Below are 5,736 nucleotides of genomic sequence, written 5' to 3' on the forward strand. Positions count from 1 at the left end.
CTGCACAACAATATTTCCTGGTATGTTTCCCCAGACACTGTTTTTTTTGTCATGGAGCACTGAGTTCACAGTGCGTTACATGCCTTAAGACAGAACAGGTATGTGTGTGTGCGTGCGTGTCTGTGTCGCAGTCTGCTGTGTGGTGGAGGACGTTCCTGAAAATTCGGAGCTGCTGGCCTCACCCGCATTTAGGGGAGTCCCCCCCGCCTCCCCACATTTCCCTTGCTGGTTGCGTGTTGCAGTGAGTGTTGTGTGTATGTACATATGCAAATCAGAAACTCAACGATACTGAGCTACGGTGGTGCGGAAAAAATCTCACCCCCTCCCCACTTGGTTATGTCATCATGGCGTCTTTTTTTTTTTTTTTTTGATTGGCACTCCCCTGTAAGTATTTTTTAGGGAATTTCTGTTTTTGAGGAAAACTCTGCTGACTCTTGCACAGAGCAAAAATCTGAACTGCTGCACATAAAACCCCCAACACATGTGCTTATTTTCAAATATGAGCAATGTGTGTGTGGCGTGTGTGTGTGTGTGTGTGTGTGTTGCGGTGTGTGTGTGTGTGTGTGTGTGGCAGGGCCATGGCACATGCACCTCACTGTGTTTGCAGGGCAGCGCAGCACAATGACCCCTGCTCTCTGTTATAACCCAGTGATGATTTTGATGACTGCGTTCGTTCATCCAAACCTTCTCCAGATGTTTGTTGTCATTGTTCTTGTGTTTGTTGTTTGGACGGGGGGGTTACGCAGTTTCTAGTAGCTGATGCATCATCCTCTGACGTAGCAAACTCCACCCACCGATATCGAAAAAGAATAAAACATAACCAATATTATGTGCAAACACGACCCAGCTCATTCATACTGTATTATGTAACAGCAGGTCTGAATAAATACCTGAATGTGTCAAACAGAGACTGAAGGCAGGGGACCCGCAGGCAAGGCAGAAAGTGTTTTCTGATGTAACCTGATGTGATGAGATTTATTCGAATGTAATAATGATTAGTGTTTGTTCTCCTCCCGGTGTTATATTTGTGAAAGCAGAAAAGAAAAGGACTGCATATGTAGACATTTCCCTTGTCATTTGATTAACCTCCAATTTGTACAGGGGTTCTGTTCAATTAAGGTGTGCCATACTTGAAGAATGAGGCATTTTGTTTTTGAACTACACATATCAACCCCCTCAAGAAAAACCTAACAAGATCGGAGTGTATCCCCGTTTTAAAGATGTCTTAATTCACATGTTTTAAAAGTACTACTTCAGTTTCTATTGCATAGCACACATCTAGTTACCCTGTACAAAGAGGCGTGTTTTTATTTTATTTCTGTCAAAAATCACTTGGAAAAGAAGACTTCCTCTTCCCTACTGGTAGTTCCAACAAGCAAATCTCGACACCTGTCACATATCTTTTGTATCGCTAAGTGTTTTGATGCCTAGATGGTTCATAAAAAAAAAAAAGGAAACTAGATCTATTTATCTAAACAGGAAAAAAGTCTAAAGTTTTTAATGTATTAAAAATCGGGACGTATCATTTAACGTAGATGACATAATCTGCTTTTTCAATAAAGTGGTTTTGTAGCTAACTGCAAAAATGTCTCTTTTTTTTCTTTCATCGTGCCTGTTAATTTTCTGTTAGATTTTGGCTCATTTTATAGAATATATATACTGCCACTGCAAATCACACAAAATCAAAATCAAGTTTATTATTTATTATTTATTTTATTGTATTTATTAGTTTATCTATTAAGTAGGTTTTCACATACCTTGAATTGATTTTTGGTGTTTTGGTGCATAACAAACATTATTAGAAAGATATATAGTAATTAAAACATATCAAATATATAAATATATATACAATATGTTCTAAAATCTAAAGAGCTGAGCAGTTTGTGCAACTAATTGGTTTTAAGAATTTGCTTCAGCAACAACCTTTATGATTGCTTTTATTTTAAAAAGTCTTGCACTCAACATTAAATTATATCACTCCAAAACACAGGTTTCACATATTGTAGGTATTCAGAAATGTAAATATACACAAATCAGCCATAACTTTATGACCACCTGTCTAATATTGCGTAAGTCTCCCTTACGCAGCCCCCTAAACAGCAAACTGTGATCTGTGGTCTTTTTTATCAAAACCAGCATTAACAGCATTGACACAGGCCAGCCTTTGCTCCCCACTTGCTGGTACTTGGCCACTCATGACACTGTCGACCAGTTTACCACTTTTCCTTCCTTGCACCCCTGCAGACCAGAAACACTTAACAAGATCTGCAGTTGTAGAGATGCTGACTCAGTCGTCTAGCCACCACAATTTGGCCTTTGTCAAAGTCGCTCAAATCCTTATTCTTGAACATTTTTCCTGCTTCTAACACATCAAATCTGATCTTTGCTGCCTAATATATCCCACTCACTGACAGGTGCCAAGATAATGAGAGAACCAGTGTTATTCACTTTATCTGTTATGGCAGATCGGTGTATATAGAGTAATGATTGCTTTTCTTTTGTACATTGAAACTGAGCCAAAGCAATCATAAAATAGAGTCAAAGTTTAGGGGTACGGACAGGAACAACATATGGAGATGAGTCAAGAACAGTCTGGTGCTAACCACATGGAACTGGTTCTCTCATGGCAGCAGGCCTGTTTTGTTTTTTTACCATTGGACCTTAAACTTTAAGTTAAAGGTGAAAAAAGTGTTCCCATTGCCTTCACTCGCTCTCATTGCACTCGTCTGCTTCGTAATATACCCATGCAGGCGTCACTGGATTATGGTTGGAAAAGTCACTGTGGTCCTTTTAACATTGATGTTTTACAAATTGTAGTTTACTCTAGAGAAACCAGGTTTATTTACATACGCCCACATTAAGAAACAATTTAAAAAATATATAAAATAAAAACTACAATTACCACATCAGACCCCCAATGGGAGCAACAAAAACTTCCACATATTATTAGCTACATTAAGTATGTGCTCGGTGTCGCTATCGTCTACAGTCAGTAAAATACTGCTGTGTAACTACATCCATGCACGCAACATTGGAGCATGTCATGATGGACTCTTCCTCTGAAGCCTGGAAAAGATAAGATGGCCAGAAACACTTTATCCAGAAAAAATCTTAAGAATTATAAGAAAAACAAACAAACAAGGATTTAAACATGATAGTATGAGAAGATACAGAGCAGCCAGCGGAAACACAGTCACTGAGTCAGTTCCCTTGATACTGACCCTTTTAGTAAACTGATCCAACACATAAACATTCCTGGAAATATCACGCAGGCATAATAAACTGATGGGGATGCCCATAGGCTGTTGAGCTTTACAAAAGTACAAAACAAGTCTCAAGTCAACTCTGAAATATATAAAGTTACTACACATTTAGAAGCACAGATATTGTGTTTCCTGTAACATCATAAATTATTTGGCATTATTAAACCAGAATGAGAGAATCAGTTTGAAACCTTCAGATTTGTGCAGCTTAATTCAAATTATTTAAGTTGTCTGCTGGTATGTCCTGTTGGATGATGGGTTTAAAACTGCTCATTAGGTTTTACAACTTGACTAAAGCTGTTGGGGCTGTTGAGATGAATGAGGAGACTGCACCCCTGTGGTGCTGTATTGTACAACATTTGGGCTAATTGGAGCATAAAGTAGGTTGATGACAGGAATTCTCCTGCTAATGTCAAATATGAAAGTGTGAATCTTCCTAAACTGAATAGAAGATGTCATCACATCATGGTTAGGGTTGATAGAGAAGCTTTATTTCATGTTCTTAAAGTGTGTTTATCAATTCAGTCATACTATAAATTGTTGAGACCAATTATTTGTCATCCAAATGTCATCCATTAGATCAACTTGGTCGCTAAGTAACCCATAAAATGAATATTGAGATCACATTATGTTTCTTCCTTGCTGAGGAAGCAGACAGTAAAACACAGGGACATTTAAAATGCGTCATAAAGCACTGAATAAGCAGCAGCATGAAAACAAAAGACACAAAAGCAGGTGAAGTATTTCAAACACTCCTGGAGGACATTTAATTAAAGTGTCTTGATTTCTAGACTGAGGTGAAATGAAGTGAACAGAGTTATTATTTCTCACCTATCAAAATTTTCACCCTGGTGTTGATTTAAAGCAACAATGAGCTTGTCTATAGGAAAGTCTTGTATGCCCAAAACTTCTTTTCAGTGTTATCACATCTTTAAAACTGCATTTACTGATTTTTTACCACTTTGGTGCAGTGCAACAAGGCGTAAATCAATGACTACAGCCAGATCCTGAAGCTGATGCATAGGAACTTTAAGTTGCAATACCACTGACTAGATGCTGGCTCCAAATATAGAAATATTAATTCAATACATTTTTGTCACAGGTCATAAAGGTCTAAATTTTTGCTGATGTGCTAATGGTCATTTGGAAAATCCCCTGCTCCTGGACATGCCATCATCTGGAGTCGTGTTTCTGTCCAACTGATGAATCTAAGCTCAAAACATCTGACTCTTCAGCTGACTAAATTTGTCTTGCTGTGACTTGGCTGAAGGTGATGTTAATGAGAGTGGAGAAAGTGAACCAACAAATAACAACAAACTGAAAGGCTCTAAAATGCTTGGTAGGCCTGAGGGGTACGTCAGAGTTCATTCTCTGTGAGTTTGTCACACATTACCCCTTCACTGTTAATATAGAAATGTTGATTAAATCAGCTTTAAATGTTAATTAATAATGCTTGTGTGTGAGATTGGTTATAAAGACTGAAAATACAGTCTTGCTTCATGCTTCAGGCAATGCTGCTGTCATCTCTCCGTAGATCCTGCTGGTGAGTGGGTGGATTTCAGTACAAGTAAGAAGTCCCATTTTTTACTGCTCACTTGCTAAATTACTGCTGCCTGGCTCGATCCTCAAGTGGGTAAGAAATCAAGTCATCCTCTCCTTTCAGTTATGAGAAATACTTGCTTGAGAGACAGGCTCACAGATGACTGTATAACTTTCAGAAAGGAAGGAAAGGTGGGTTTGAGGGACTCTTACAGTTCCTGCACCTGTACTGTGGGATGAAACTTGAAAAAGAGAATTCAAAACATGAAAGCTTGGGATGTTTTAGTCTCAAATTTCAATGACAGTAGGTGCAGCTGTATTTGTAAGCCACTGATACACAGATACTTAGAGATATAGCTACATTTTGTGTGGGTGTACATAAAAGTGCTGTCTGCCCACTTACTGAGCTCTCCTGTTAGCTGAACAGTGGTGTTCAGTGTGAGGAGCTCTCTGGTGTTGGTTGTCAGCTCCATGAGTTGGGGCACAAAGCGCCCTTTATGTGTGTGAGGGTTCCACCCTGTGACTCAGGGAGCTGTGTGTGTGTGTGTGTGTGTGTGTGTGTGTGTGTGTGTGTGTGTGTGTGCAGAGGTAGCAGAGCCCCAGGGGATCGGCTGTGAGGTGAGCTCTGTTACATGGCACAAAAGAACACCTTCCCTTTGGAGCACACAGGTCCCCCCACTGCCAGGAAATGAGTGAAAATATGCTCGCCACAGGATTACCTCATACACTCTGAATCTTTGGTTACTGACACTTTGTCCCCTTCCTATAACAAATAATTGTTTGATACCCTTTGCTTGACTCTTCTCACTTATTAACTTAACTTAACTTATTATTAAGATCATGTGTTTTCTGATAATTAGAGCCCAACCACAATCAAACTTCATTTACAGAAAATACTGGATGAGTGGTGAGTCACTTTACAAAACATTTATTT

Source organism: Larimichthys crocea, chromosome VIII (assembly GCF_000972845.2).
Source record: "Larimichthys crocea isolate SSNF chromosome VIII, L_crocea_2.0, whole genome shotgun sequence".
NCBI lineage: Eukaryota > Metazoa > Chordata > Actinopteri > Sciaenidae > Larimichthys > Larimichthys crocea.